The sequence below is a fragment of the Canis aureus genome, chromosome 32 (genome assembly GCF_053574225.1).
Source record: "Canis aureus isolate CA01 chromosome 32, VMU_Caureus_v.1.0, whole genome shotgun sequence".
Taxonomy (NCBI): domain Eukaryota; kingdom Metazoa; phylum Chordata; class Mammalia; order Carnivora; family Canidae; genus Canis; species Canis aureus.
Window position 1 is genome coordinate 8,119,925 of NC_135642.1, and position 15,723 is coordinate 8,135,647.

The 15,723-nt window shown below is 36.3% G+C and overlaps 1 long non-coding RNA gene across 1 annotated transcript; it reads right to left on the reverse strand.

Moving 5' to 3' along the window:
• Positions 1–344: 344 nt before the first annotated feature.
• On the reverse strand, positions 345–2,071 carry LOC144303639 (uncharacterized). Its single transcript, XR_013370636.1, has 2 exons — positions 1,818–2,071; positions 345–515 (listed from the first exon to the last, which is right to left on the reverse strand). It is a non-coding gene; the product is annotated as an uncharacterized LOC144303639 (long non-coding RNA).
• Between the last annotated feature and the right edge of the window lie 13,652 nt (positions 2,072–15,723).

Below are 15,723 nucleotides of genomic sequence, written 5' to 3' on the forward strand. Positions count from 1 at the left end.
CCTCTTTCTCTGTGTCTCTCATGAATAAATAAAATCTTAAAAAAATATTTTTTAAAGCTTAATTTCATTAATAATAATAGAAGTCATAATAATAGATATACTTTAACATATAATGGACAACCACTATATAAAGTTTTATACATCTTAATGCTGGTGAGGATATGGGAAAATACACACTTTCATACATTGTTTTAGTATGAGTCTAAATTGGTATAATTTCTACAGTGGGCATTTGATAATTAGTTATAAATTTAAAATACACATATCTTTTGGTCCTGAAATTCCACTTCTAAAAATGTGTTCTACAAATATATTTACACACAAATGAAACTATATGTACAAGATTTGTTGTAATATTTATTTATTTTTTTAAAGATTTTATTTTAAAATAAATAACTAGCCTGCTGCTATGTGAAGACATAGCAAGAGGGCAGCTGTCCCCTAGTCGGGAAGCAGGCTCTTACCACACAATGGATCTGCTGGTGCTTTGATTGTAGACTTTCCAGCCTCCAGAACTGTGAGAAATAAATGTTTGTTGTTGAAGCCATCTAGCTTATGGTATCTTTATTATAGCAGACTGAATGGATTAACTGACTGAGATAATGACCCTATAATAAAAGATATCAAGCTGAAATTTTAACTTCCTATTGGCCCAGTAGAAGGGGGTTGAATACAGTTTGGTGTGACAGTTAATTTGACTATTAAAATATTAAAATAAACACAGATATAGATGAGGGTCGGTTTAGGAGAAAATGTACTTGAATTCATGAAAAAGATTATTCTATAAAGTATTTACCATATGACTCCTTTAAATAGCTTTCAGTAGGATTCATTTTGCAGATGTTTTCAGAAGTACTTCATTGTGTAAAGAGAATTACACCTGAACATTTTTATTAATACCAGTTTAATACTGCCAAAGTAATATAACAAGATTTTCATGTAGAACAATTTTCATTCTTTGACATTCTATTCTCCTTTGAGTTACGTAGGTTATGTATCTATTTAACAGTGAATTCACACTTACATTCGAATAGAATTTAAAATGGAATGAACAGAAATACTCTTAATGCAGTAGCCATAAAAAGGCAGTTGTATGTATTACTCACAGATATTGCATAGTTACCATGATAATCTAACGACTATATGCTTCCTCTGAGGTTTTAAAGAACAGCATGAACAGTCATCTTTCTGGTTAAGTATAGTCATGTACTGTAGGCAAGGGGATATTTGGGTGGTTCTTCAGATCCCATTCTGCCATGTGATTAGTAGCAACAGTTGTAACAAGAATATGAAAGCTACACCTTCTTTAAAACTTGATATGTAATTTGGAATTTTTATAAAGACAGGTACCAAATATGTTTCGTCGATTAAAATAATTTTTTTACGAGGTAGATATTGGACAACACTAAACGTTAGTGAAAGCAATGTGCCATCGGAAGCAGATCCATTAATTGCTGATTTTTCATGCTAGTTTTTTTTTTTAATCTAGACTTCTGCACTACTGTCTCAAGAAATTACAGACATGTTTATGTTTTTTAGAACTATATTGTATCAAGCCATGAACTATCTAGTATCTATAACTAAAAATTCAGTTAATGGGAGAACTAATTTGTAAATGATCTTAGTTGTGTGATATTTAAGGTAGCTACCTGTAGAAACATTCAGTTGAACTAAATCAAAGAGCCATTTTTCTTAGGGATGGGGTAACTCATCCTCAAGGAAACTATAGTTTTTGAGTGATGACAGTCTCACAGAGATTTATTTTTACAAACACATAAATACATGGCCCATCTCTCCTCCAACTCCATGACTCTTACCTCACACTTGACAAGTACATTTGTTTATACCATAGCAGAAGGCTGGATTAAGTGTTTTGACAGTAGACATAAATTTGCACTTAATGCTGCAAGTTAGCAAAGGCTGCCAAAGTTCTAGACTTGAGAAAATATTAAGTCTAAGTAATCTTACAAGGTATATATTTACTCTAACTTGGACTCTCTAATGACAGATTTCTTCTTTTTGGGAGAATTAGACAACCTTTCCCAAAGAAATGGAATCCTAGTAAATGTCAAGAGCCCAGCTAGAATGATAAATTTAAGTTTCATTGAATGACATCACCATCAGCACATTATGACAGTGGAGGCATCTTATTACATTACTGCCACACCCAAGCCATGCATTAGATGTGTCTACTTTGGGACACAGTCCATCATGTTAGAATAGATCACATTTCTGGTGTCCTGTACATGAAAATGATTTATAGGGTCAAGCACTTCAAAAGGATGTGCCTGATCATTGGTGCAACATAGATGAGGCCCAAACTAACATGTTCAAGTACAGCAAATGCTCTTGTTGCTGTGCTGTAATTTCTGATGTGTCCCCTCAGTTATAAAAAAATAGAGGAGCAATATTTTTGAGACAGTATGTGTCATAAATTAGGTGGTGACCGTTTGTTCCCACAAAAGTAATATTTTTCCATCTGCTGGCTAACACTTATGAATACAAACAGCAGGTTTCCCAAATGCCTACTTAAAAGTTTCAGTACGGTATTTGTTGTATCATTTTACTTCACCTATAGAGATTGCTATTTGAATCTGCCTGTTGTAGCAAAAAAAAAAAAAAAAAAGGCAAATCTGCAATTATCCTATCAGTTTGTCTGGTGTGTGTGTGTGTGTAAGAGAGAGAGAGATAGAAAGATTCTTTCTTCTTCTTTTTATTGTCCTTTTATTTTTTCCTTTGGCGTTGTTTCTTGACCTAGAAGACATGACTGTGCCCTTGTTCTCTGGTCCAGCTTAGGCATCCAGTTTTTAGCCATGTACATGTCTTCTGCTGGCTATTGGTCTTATACTGGGGTTTGTGTATGTTCCCTTTTCTCCTACCAGCACACCATGTGGACCTCCTTGATTCCCCAAGCATGGTGGGTTCTGTCTCTAGGGTAAAACATATACTCACAGAAGTCACTGTAATTCACCCCTGGCTGGCAAAAAGTAGCACTTACTTACCTTTATATACATAGACTTTTGAGGGCTAAATGCAATTTACATTTAGAAAATTCATCATCATACTTTTTGCAAAAGTAGGAAATAATCTTCTCAGGCATCCCCATGATTGAGGGAATGGTCTTGGGAGGAGACTAAAGACTTGCTCTCTTGACAGCCTTTCTGCTTTTTGGCAAACTTTTTCTTATGAGAACTGGAGGATGAAGGCTGAAGGGCGGGGATGGACAAGCCCTTAAGTGATGTGAATTGACTGACTTCTTACTTTTTTAGGCATTTTCTTACCCTCACCCAATAAGGGATGCAATAAGATGCATGTTTGACCTCGTTTTTACTAATAAGGAAACTGAGGCTCATAGAAGTTTATGTGCCACTTTAAAGTCGTGGTTATTAAGTGACAGCTCAGGTGGTCTAATCTGGGTCTGAGTTTGTATCCACATAGCCTTGCTATTACATTAAAGCTGGCTTTGAGGATACAGAATGAGAACAAAAATAAAACACGCAATGGTAACAACAAATCTTATTGAAGGATACTAAAAAGAACCCTGGATATGAACAACTTAGCAGAATTATGAAGAAATATACTTTTTTGAGACTCCCCCAAGGGTGCACCTGTCCAAAGGATTATTTGATATTACACTTAATTCACTGTCTGAAAAAGCCCATTTTGAAATTTTCCTTCAAATTTATAGTTTTAAAGAAGCTTTCAAGATAACAGGCTATTCTTCAAATAATTCTTTCTTGCATTGAGTTTTTGGCAAGGAGTTCCATTTGGTCAAAGGACTAGCTAGCAGTTTCAGCAGAGTTTCTGAACATCTTGACTATTTTGTTAAACCTGGCCTCACACCTATCTGGGGAGGTTATTCTGGCAAACTCTTACAATAGCCCTATTCCATTAGACACTCTCTGAGCTCAGCATGCAAAGAAACACTCTGGGGTTGAACTGTCTGATTTTGGTTCATGTGAGACTCAATAAAGTTGATTTTCCTACTCATAACAAGATTGTATTTTCAGAAAAAAAAAATGCTCAGAGCTAGGCTAATTTGGTAGCTTTATTTCTAAAATATTTTAAGAAGATAGTAAAGCTGAGCCTTTCCCTCTCCCCTTTGTACCATCAGCTGTATTTGAAGTAGATTTTAATGTTGTTTTTACCAAGAGTCCACCTTCAGACAGCAGCTTTCATCACCAGGCTGGAGCCCTCGTTCAGCATTTTTAGAGCAGTCAGGGGTGAGGCCTTCCCACTCCCAGAGCCCCATTAATAAATGGAGAGCTGGCTCTGCAGCCACTGGCCACAGCTCCCAGCACAGCCACCCATCACAGCACAGTAGTAAATCAGCCCTGCGTGTTTTCCTAATTTTAGGTTTGGTCTGACTTAATCCATCTAATAGGAAAAACATCTGGTCTAGTTTTACTTTTAATCTGTTCTTTACATCAGGAACCTTATCGCCCAGGGACCAGGTAGTAACAAGAGGTCGGTTCTTGTACCTGGGCATGGCTCTGCATGGTCCGTGCCTAATAAGGGCCTGCTTTCCATTTATGCTTTCCAGTCCTTTATAGGCCTTCATTAACAATAAAGCATTGACATCACAATCAGTTTGGGATTGTAAATTCCCCGATTAGTGAAAAGCCTGTGTTGTGACACATTTTGGGTCAAGGGGAGCTGGGTATATAAACTGGGCTGGGGTTGCTGGTTAAAGTAATTTTTAAGTGATAAATTTGCAAAGATCTGAGTATTTAACAGCCTTTCCACTGAAGATAAATATTCTAAAATATTGCATTTGAGTTGAATTTTATTTTTATATCGTTGTATTAAGGCATACAAAATATTATTTTTAAAAATGTATGGAAGTGTCTTTGAGGAAGCAATAAAATACTGTCATATGGAGTCAAGTTTAGTTTCTGTTTATATTAGGCATGCAAGATAGCAGAGTGTATAACTCTTTTGAAAGAACCGTAAAATGACTCCATTTTAATGTTTTTGACTAGAGTTAGAAGTGGTTCTGGGTTTTAGAAATCATTTAAATGAAAAGGGACCAGGGGTCATTTGGTTTCCCAAAGAGCATTTTCCACTTTACTTCAGAAATGGTATTCATTTCTGATTCTTCTTCTAGTTTCAGCTCTCCTTCTTGAGGCCCTACCTTCCAGAGCTCTCTCTCCCTCTCTTGTTTTTGAGAGAACTTTCCATATAGTATGAAGATGGATTTTTCTGATTGAGCTGAGATCAATCGTTGCAAAGATGCCTAGCTCTCTACTTGGCTTTCTACTCCTCAGAATTGGTTTTAGAAAATCACGGACAACATGAGGTAACAGCAGACTCTCTAGGAATTAACTTCAAATAGCCCCAGGCCTAAAAGCTCTTCCCAAATCTACAGTATGTTAGGGGACTTTCACTCCCCAAAGTAATGTAGCTGTTTATGCACTCCTGCCTCTGAGTTCCTTTTAACTGGGGCCTGAGGAGGAGTGCATAAGCAACATTACTTCAGCAAGCAGGAATTAATTATTGAAATCAATTATTGCGTCTTTCCGATGGCTGCAGTCAAGTCCTCAGTGAGTTGACATAAAAAATACTTGTCTCAATGGCTGTCTCTGTGAAAAGAGATTGAAATAAATCAACAAGAAAAGGGAATGACTTTCGACTTGGTTTTGTTCCATCTCTTAGGATTTCTCAAAAACTTTACTAGTTGGGAGTTCAAAACAGAAAAGATTTTAACTCTTTTTTCCCCCTACAAATGGAGAGTTCTGTTTTCTGCATAGTAAAAGGATTTCTCTCATGATGAACAGAGTTGTTTTGCATTTCTTCTTCTTCTTTTTTAAAGATTTAATTTATTTATTTGAGAGAGAGAAAACACAAGCAGGGGAGGGGCAGAAGGAGACCAAGAAGCAGACTCCCTGAGGAGCAGGGAGCCTGGGCTCAATCCCAGGACCCTGAGATTATGATCTGAGCCAACGGACCCAGGTGCCTCTGGTTTACATTTCTGACAGGGGTAACTATTGAAACTGATTCGAAAGTGGTACCAGCCTTGTCAGTGTTGGTGTTGTCTGAAGGTTAAACCAGTATCTCTTACTGCTTGTGTTATTTGCCCCCTAATCTTTACCAGGAATGTTCTCTCCTATTTCTTTTTGTTTCTTTTGGAAACATTGAGAATTTACTTGGCAGGCGCTCTGTAATGTGCAAGATAGTTTACCATTAACAGACTTTTAATATATAGGAATAATATGGGTGAACATTTAAAGGGAATATTTCACAATGCTCTCAGGAAACAGAGGGTCACCTTATGTTAAGAAAAGTTCATTATAAACACAGTTCTATGAATTTCCAGTTGGGCCATTAACTTTTTTTTTTAAATCATGGAGTTAACTTGTCATCTATAAGAAAGTGATTGACTTGCAATAGCTTTTCTAATTGGAGATGTATGATCCTTAGCAAATAAATGAAGAATGAGTCCAGGATTGGAATATACCTGTATTCCCTAGTACAAATTTACCACTAAATAGGAGGCAAAACTTGAATTCGCCAACAAGCGTGAAGCCTACTGAATTTGAAACTACAAAAAAAGGGAGTGCTTTGAGGCAAACATTAAGAGAAAGTGAGAGATTTCCCCTTAGAATAGAAAGCATCCCCTGGACCAGGAAGAGGAGGAGAGATACAGAACAGTAACGAGAGTAGAGAGGCCCGGAAACTCCTGTGAAAGGGGTTCAGCAGACTGGACAGTTAGTACGACTTCAAGAAGGGGGGTCGTTGAAATAAGCACCTCAGTAGCCTCACAGAGATGCCCAGGCAGTGCCCTGCAGGAAGACCCACTGGTCCAGGTAGCCTTATGGACAGGATCCGGGATAGGCCAAGTGCAAACTGTGTGACTGCCAGCCATCACCTTCCCTACATCCCTACTCACATGTCTTCAAAATACCCTGGCCCTATGTAAATTTCCTGGGACTTAACCAACTTTGTATAAGAGGACTGGGCACCCCCTATCTCAATAGTGAAATTAAATTTTGGGGATCCCTGGGTGGCTCAGCGGTTTAGCACCTGTTCTTGGCCCAGGGCGTGATCCTGGAGTCCTGGGATGGAGTCCCACATCGGGCTCCCTGAATGGAGCCTGCTTCTCCCTCTGCCTGTGCCTTTGCCAATCTCTCTCTCTTTCTCTCTCTCTCTCTCTCTTTCTTCATGAATAAATAAATAAATAAAATCTTTTAAAAAAAGAAATTAAATTTTCTGCTAACTCAACAGAATCAAGGGATAGGGCTCGAAAGAGAGAGGAGGTTGGCTTATAGAAATATGAGATAAAATATATTCCTTGCACCATGGATTTCTGGACTATGATTTCTACATATTTTAAATTCTATCCTTAATTCATATCCATTCAAATTGTCTCCAAATCTCTAGCTCTCGACTGCCCTGTGGCTTGTCTCTTTCCTGCTGTCCTTTTTGGAGCTCACTAGCAGAGGCTATGGCACCTGAAAATTATTGCTATGTAATCTGGATTCTTAATAGAAATTCCAGGAAGCCCAGGTCTGGGCAGCATATGTGAATTGAAGGGAAATAAATATTCTCTTTTTGGGGTCAAGAAAAGTCATGAGTAATTTAATGTTGGTATCCTCCCTTGTCTCTTGTCCTCTTTGGAACCAGTGACAGTTATTAGGGATGGGTCTCCATCCTTGCCTTAGTACCTCTATGAAAATGTGCAATTTCCTATTTTCTTTTCTCTAGCTGTACAGTTATTGAATGGACAGCTCTTTTCCTGATTTCCCTCTTAGACCTTAATTGATCCATATAGCCAAAATAATAGATTGAACAAATATTTAGTGATTCCAGTGTGTAAGGTACTGCTCATAGCCTTGCCCTAGAAGTGATGGATAAAATCACACAAATATTGAATAGGGGGGAATGGGGCTGAATAAGGAGGGAAGGTGAATGATCTGTATGGTCTGAGTTCAGAAATAACTCTCATCAAAGCCACCACTAGAAAATTTGGGGGTGTCAAGAGGCTAGGTATCAACTCTGTGTGGGTAAGAGCCCACACAGAGTTAAATTTTCTAAAGCTGAAAATTTGGATTCTGATTGATGTATGAAATTATTCAATCACTTGCCATGGTTTCACTTTATTACACCAATCTTCCCCCAGAACTGCCTATTAGAAACAATACAAAACAAAATAAAATTGCTAAGATTTTCTTTATTAAGGAAGGGCCTACATTTGGGAATCCAGTACTTAACTTTGTATTTTGCTTGGGTTCTGTAGAAGCAGAGCCTGAGACAGGAATTTGGGTGGACATTGTTTTTTTGTTTTGTTTTGTTTTGTTTTAAGGGTTTTGTTTATTTATTCATGAGAGATAGAGAGAGGCAGAGACACAGGCAGAGGGAGAAGCAGGCTCCATGCAGGGAGCCCTACGTGGGACTCGATCCCACGTCTCCAGGATCACGCCCTGGGCTGAAGGCGGTGCTAGGCCACTGAGCCACCTGGGCCTCCCCGGGTGGACATTTTTTATCGAGAGAATGCTCTTAGGAGAAAGGAAGAGAGGAAGTAGAATATGATGAGGAAAGGATCTCAGTAAGGATGTGGTTCTCGGCGTGATCCCACAGGGAGTTCTGAACCATGTATTGTGTCATAGATTTGGTCTCTCACAGTGAGGTAAGAAGCTGATCTTTTGTACTTCCAGGAGAATCAGTCATCAGGTAGAGGCTGCTCATTCCATCTCCTATGAGTGTATGTGTGTGTGATTTCCTAGGCATAGTGGCTCTCTTTAAGTCAAAGGCTATTTTCCAACCCTCATGGCAGCTCACACCCACCCAATGAAGGGGGTTTGGGCAGACTCTGAACAGCATTCATGGATTTGGGATTCTCCATTTTAATATCTTTAATAATTTAAAAAAACCCTTTCTAAATATAAAATGTTTAATTTAACATTAAACAAATATCATTTCAACATGTTTAATAATTTTAACATCTTTCCTACTTAATATATGAAATATGAATTTCATATTCTGATGCTTTCTTAGAGTTAACTTGTTTTCTTAGAGTTAACTTTTCAATGAATTTCTGTTGATAAGTGATTGGATTCTATAGTGTTCTTAAGCAATATAAATATTAGGTAATCCTAATGTTGAGTTACTTTATAGCAAGGGATGAGAGAAATAACTTACATGTCTACATTTGAGGGATTCCTTCTCCATCCCTATTCACCCAGAAAATATTAATAGAATACGTGCTTTCAAAGAGTGAAATTGGTTTTGTTTTACCCAAACTTTTCCAGGTAATGAAGTGATAATCTTAATAAACAAAGTGATATGAAGAATAAATAAGGAAAAGTAGAGAGCAGTGGCAGTATTTTAAGTCCATTAAGGGGCTGCCTTTTTCATTTGGAGGTCAGTAATAAGATTTATAAATGGCTTGGTAGCCTCAAATTGCTTACAAAGGTCATCACAGAGTATTAGCCAATAAGTGTAAAGAATATGCATCTTGGTGAAATGAGTAGTTGTTTTTTTATTTCTTATAAGACCACCCAAATGGATTTCAATCTTCAGCATTAAGAAAGACGAGGAAAATGTCCTGATTATAAGAGATCACAAATCACTATGAATTCCTGACTTGGTTCTTCTCTATTCACCTTAATGAGCCATTCAGACTTACACAGGAAAGCACAAAACTCTTCGGTTTGAAATGTATTATTTTCCCCTACCAACAATGACCAGGTAAGAGTCTTTGTACATCAGATGCTGTTACTAAGGATTTGAACAATTAGCAGATTTGAAGAAGGATACATTCTATGCTGTGAGGGTTAATGCTTCCTCACTGGCTGACTAGGAACAATTTGAAGAGTTTGAAACTTGTTATTTTCACATTGGTACTGTACATATGTCTCCAGAGTGTGGGAGCTTCATAAACAACACATTTTGATCTGAGCAGATGTACTGTATCTCTAGAGGTTAGGAAGTTCATTATTACAGACAGCCCACCTATCATCCATTTGGTTAGACTCCATTAGGTATATTAAAATACAATGTGAAATGTCTGAATGAAAAGTTTATTTGGTGATCAACAGAGTATTCACATCTCTTCCAGACAAGGAAAACTTTAGTCTCAATAGCAGTATCCACATTCAAGTGATATATATTTGTAATATTGACTACAGTGTGGGTACTACTGACAGCTTGTACTGTTCCTAAAATAAATGTCTTCTTGCAACACTTAATAGACATGATCTTAGCCATTTTTATATTCCAGGGAGGGACTAATGTTATTGTTCTTATAGGGTAGAAAGGAAATATGGAAGCAGACAAGGGGGATACATGATATTCTTATGTGCTTTTGATTCGTGTTTCACCTTCGTGGTCAGTCTGCTCTAGCAGAAGTGATTCTGTTCTTCCAGGAAAAAAAAAAGTCTGCTTTAGGATTAGCCAAACAGCAAATGGCATCCCTTAAAGCAAAGGGCTTAAAGAGGAAATTATGAAATATATTACATTTCTTTCAAATGAAATATATCTCCTAAGATGGCGATCAATTTTTAGTTGAGAGGTAGTGAATGGAGGTTAAATCATGAATTCACACTTTCCCTTGTGATCATCAAATCAGCGCTCTTAAATTATCTACTTTAAAGGCTCAAAGTCACTTGTTGTTTTATGCTTCTCCCATGTCCCTGGTGCTAGCATATTAATGGTCTTTGCCATTTGTAGAGTAGCAAGCTGCCAAATCAATAAGCGTGCTTAGCTGCTTGCCATTAAAATTGATCTGTACTATCCTTCCGATTGACGTCATATCCAGCTGTAAATATCATCAAGTAAGCTGTCAACTCATTTTCATTATGAATGTTTTTCATTTCAAAAGATGGACTTCAGTTGGACAGCATGTTAGGATTTTTCTTCATTATTTCTGACATTTCCCCAATAGCATCAAGTGCATCTTTAAAGGGATATCAGGATTGGCCAAGAACTTTTAAAAAGGAGGAGGAACTAACAACAGCAACAACCACCACAACCAAACAAAAAAGACAACTACAGGCAAACATCTTTGCAAGCTAGAATGTCAGAAATCTCTGAGATCAAAAGTAGCAATGCTTGGATATTCTTTATCACATGTGAACAAGGCCCAGAAGGCCTTTATGAGCATCTGGGTTTGAGTAAAGAAAATTACAGTGTTATATTCTTGGAAAGACACATCTTGAACAGAGCTTACCATTGGAATTTCAAAGGTATATTTGTTTATGTTGACCAAAAACTCTTCCTGAGAAAAATTCTGGTTATTGTCTGTAAACCATCTTGAGAATTAGTGTCATATGGTGGTGAAGGTAACCACCTGAAAAAAAAAAAAAAAAAAAAGAAAAGGTACCCACCTGGATGTCCATCAGTGGAACATCCTGGAAAGGTCACAATTTTTCTAAAAGAATGTTAAACTTGCCATGTGAGTTTGGCTTCTAAAGAATATTCTTCTGTCCTCATCTAGCAATATGGAATACAGGTCCTTAAGTTTCGTCTCCCATCCAGTTCCCACTAAAAGTATGAGAACAGAAGTGATGTTTCTTGTAGATCCTTTAAAGCTCATCTAGTCCTGTAAAAATTCTAAATTGGTATAAATATAGCAAAATATATATGTGTATACACATATACATAGCTTATAAATAAACAAACATGCACATAAATGTATTAGGGGTGATAAGATGCACACGGAAAATTAGAGAGCATTTTTGGATTATCAAATAGTCTGATATTACCATATTTGGACTACATTTTCACAGAATTATTACTCAATTATTTTTTTACATCAGGACTCAATTTTTTAGTTAAGAGTTGTTAAGAAACATTTAGTTAAGAGTTGTTAAGAAACATTTCTATAAAATTGATAACTACATTTGTTACAAAAATAACTACAGTTACAATCTGTATCACTCCATATATCCTATATGAGGACTGGACTAAGAAATATCTTTTAGAGTTTAATGCTAAGCAAACTTTATTTCTTTAATGAGAATCTAGAATCTTCTTCTTTGTTGATAATGAGATTGTTCAACTGCTATTTCCCTTTAGTGTTGGCTGCCAGGAAGCTCAGAATTAAATTTGAAGTCCACCATAAAAATTTATTAAACAGATATGAAAGCATATATAGGTTCTGTATAAATGCATTCTTGATTTTATGCTTCTATCATTGTTATAACTTTACATAATCTCCTTCTAAGCTATCTCAAATTCTTTGTGAAATGAGACAGGATGAAGTAAATTTTAACAAATGGAAGATTATTTATCAGGGTGTCAGTTTATGCTGTCTTAAAAATGTGTCAACTTCCAGTAAAAGTGAAAAACATGAATTATTTACTTTAAGAAAGTCTACATTTTTTTGACAGAATGAACAGAATTTATAGTACTAATAAGACCTAGACTGTGAATGCCTACTTGGTAATAGATGCAAGAATATCTACTGGATCGGCTAATCTTTCTAACCACCTTGCAAATAGAGACAATGTGTCTCCATTTTTCTGAGGGTCATTGAGTTTGAGTGACTTATTTATATTAAGGTCACCTACCTGATAGGTGATAGATACACTACTCAAATTCCTCACATGAAATAGGAGAATAAATTCTGTAGAGTACCGGTTGCAGAATCTAGTCTATTTTAAATTACAGGAATGATAAGTTCCATGTTTTGTCAATGTTTGTTTTCTTAGGTGCCTGCCTGGCAAAGAGTAAATGCTAAAGGGTATTTGATGCATAACTAAAAGATCAAATGAGTAAATAAATTATGAGTAATATAACCAATAGCAGAGATCATATGATATATAATATAATGAATAATATAATTTTATAATGTATATATGTCAATTATATAATATTTAAGTTCATATTAACATTTGTATTATGCATTTTAAATGATAAGCACTCATTACTTCACAGTCATTTCATAGGTGATTTTACACAAATTGTTTCACTGAATTTCACAGAAGGTCTGTGAGGCAGTTATCTAGGAAACCAGCCTCAGAAATCATGAAGCAACTAGCTGAGGATAGTGAGTGATGAATTTGGGATTTGAATTCTTGCCTAACTCTAGAGCTCATGATCATGTGAAACTTTGCTGATAAGTGAGCTTTATTTAATTGATATTTTATTTAATTCTAATGAGTGAGAATTATAATTAAAATTCTAATTTTAGAATCTTATGAATCTATTCCATTCACTCACAACTACATATCAACTTATTTGATCATTCCTTCCTGGAGACACTTTCTGCACTTGGCTTCCAGGACCCCACACCCTGTCAGGTTTCTCCCTACCTCATTTGTCAATCTATCAATCTTTTTTGTCTATTCCTCCTCTTTTCTTCAAGGACTAGAATGCTGGTGTGATCCAGTGTTTAGTCCTTGGTCCCCTTCAATTCTCTGTCAATACTCATTCTCTTAGTGATATCCAGTATCATGTGATTAAATACTACTTTTATGCCCAACCTCCCAAGTTTGTACATCTAGTCCAGGCCTCTTTCCTCCATATTCCTAAATTCAACTGTTTACTTTACATTTTTTCTTGGATATCTACTATTCATCTCAAATTCAACACGCCCAAATCTGAACATCATAAACTTAATCCCCATCTCGGTTAAAGGCAACACTATTCTTGCAAATGCTTAGGCCATACACCATAGTGTCATCCTGGACATACCCCCTTCTCATTTCATATCCCACATCTATCACATTAGCAAATCCTATTGGTGTTACTGTTTTAATATATTTAGAATTTGATTATTGTCTTTAGAGCCACCACTCTGATTTGACCCTTCATCATTTTTCTTCTGGATTATCACAATCTCTGTTTAACTCGTCTGTCTGCTTCTTCCCTTGTCTCCTGACCATCATGAGAGCAAGCACAGTGATAATCACATCAGTTCTAGCCTTTCTCCCAGTCTTCCATACCCTGATCTACCTTTTCTTTTTCACCAACTTATTTCTAATATAAAACATTACTTATTATGCTTCTTTTGTTTTGTTTTGCTTTCTGTGTCAATCTGCCAGGATATAAACTTCTCAAGGACAGAAGTATTTATTTATCAATATATCCTAGTCTCCTAAACAGTGCACGAGTTATAGCATATGCACAGTAGTTATTAAATTAACAAACTAATTCTTTTTTTTAAAGATTTTATTTATTTATTCATGAGAGAGAGAGCGAGAGAGAGAGAGAGTAGAGAGAGAGGCAGAGACACAAGCAGAGGGAGAAGCAGGCTCCATGCACCGGGAGCCTGGCGTGGGACTCGATCCCAGGACTCCAGGATCACACCCTGGGCTGAAGGCAGCGCCAAACTGCTGAGCCACCAGGGCTGCCCAACAAACTAATTCTTATTTGAGAAATTACAGTACCCTTTCACAGTTTCTACAGGTTCACTGTCAACTATTCTAGGACAAAATACAGCTGACTCTTGTGATTACAGGCAGTTATTGTAGGCAGATCCATATCTTACCATACCTTTAAGGTTCAGTCAGACAAGTCTATGGTGTAATGCAGTCTGTTCATTTGACTAAAGTAGCCTCTAAACCTGTTAAAGGCATATAGGCGTTTCCTTTCCTTACCACTTGCCCTTTGCCACTCTGCTCATTGCTTATATAACAAAGATCTAGTAAAGCGTAGCACTGCTTATTACAGTTGGTTTCTGCTTATATTTTAGCAGAGATAACATCCTATTTGCAGGCAGGTACAGCCATGGTGAACAGGATTTCTCTTACTGGCATTCATTTTTAATTCCCTGTCACTGGAAAGGCATAGTTTAAAAGTGAAAACTACTAAACTACTTAGAAGAGGGTTTTTGTTTTGTTTTGTTTTGTTTTAATCCAAGTTCCATACACATCTGACTTTAATTTTCATTTTGGCGTATTTTATCTCAATTCTAACTAATAGGTTAGAATTGACACACAATCCTTCATTGGTCATTAGGAAACCTTCTGATTTGTGAGTGTGCATGTGTGTATGTGCAGGCACAGAAATATTAAACACATTTTTAAATAAAACTATGACCCTATATTGCAAATATTTTCATTTTAATATATTATTCTTAGCTTTTTCCCACCTATATGTATATTTTGTATAGTTGAATTTGTAAAGTTTACTTACGTTTAATGTTTCTTCTCCAAATACCAACCTCACTTATTAGTCATCCATCTATGTTGATCAGTTCTGAAGCACCGAGTTTCATAAACACTGGAATCTAGTAACTAGAGGTAAACTCATAAAAAAGGGGTATGACTCTCTCCTTATAATAGGCTTTGCCTTCAATTTAGTGTATTCATTTCCTTTTAAGCATTTGAGTGAGTTTCCTCTTTAGCTATGAACCGAAAATGAAGTGATTAAATCTGTGATGAGTGTTATTAAGTACCCCATACTGCAAATCATTTCTCTGGGTCTATAACAGAGAATGAAAAAAAATCTTAGTAAGTTTAGAATTTCATATATCATTTTTAAGGAAAATGTTTGAACTTAATTTATTGCTTTATTGTCATTGTTTTGCTTTCTTAAAAACAACAGATCCTCTCTTTTAATGAGTTGCTTAATTTTTTTCAGTCTTGATAAACAATTTAAACTGTCTTGGGTTTTCAATCTGTTTTGAGTTTAACTCCCCTCCCCAAGTTCTGTATTCATTTTTCTAGTTTGATTTGATTTGCTCTCAATTAATTAATTTACAATTAATTAATTAATCCTCCCTCGATGACTGCCTTAGTGGCATCACAACTCATATTAATGGTGGCATGCCTGTTCTAA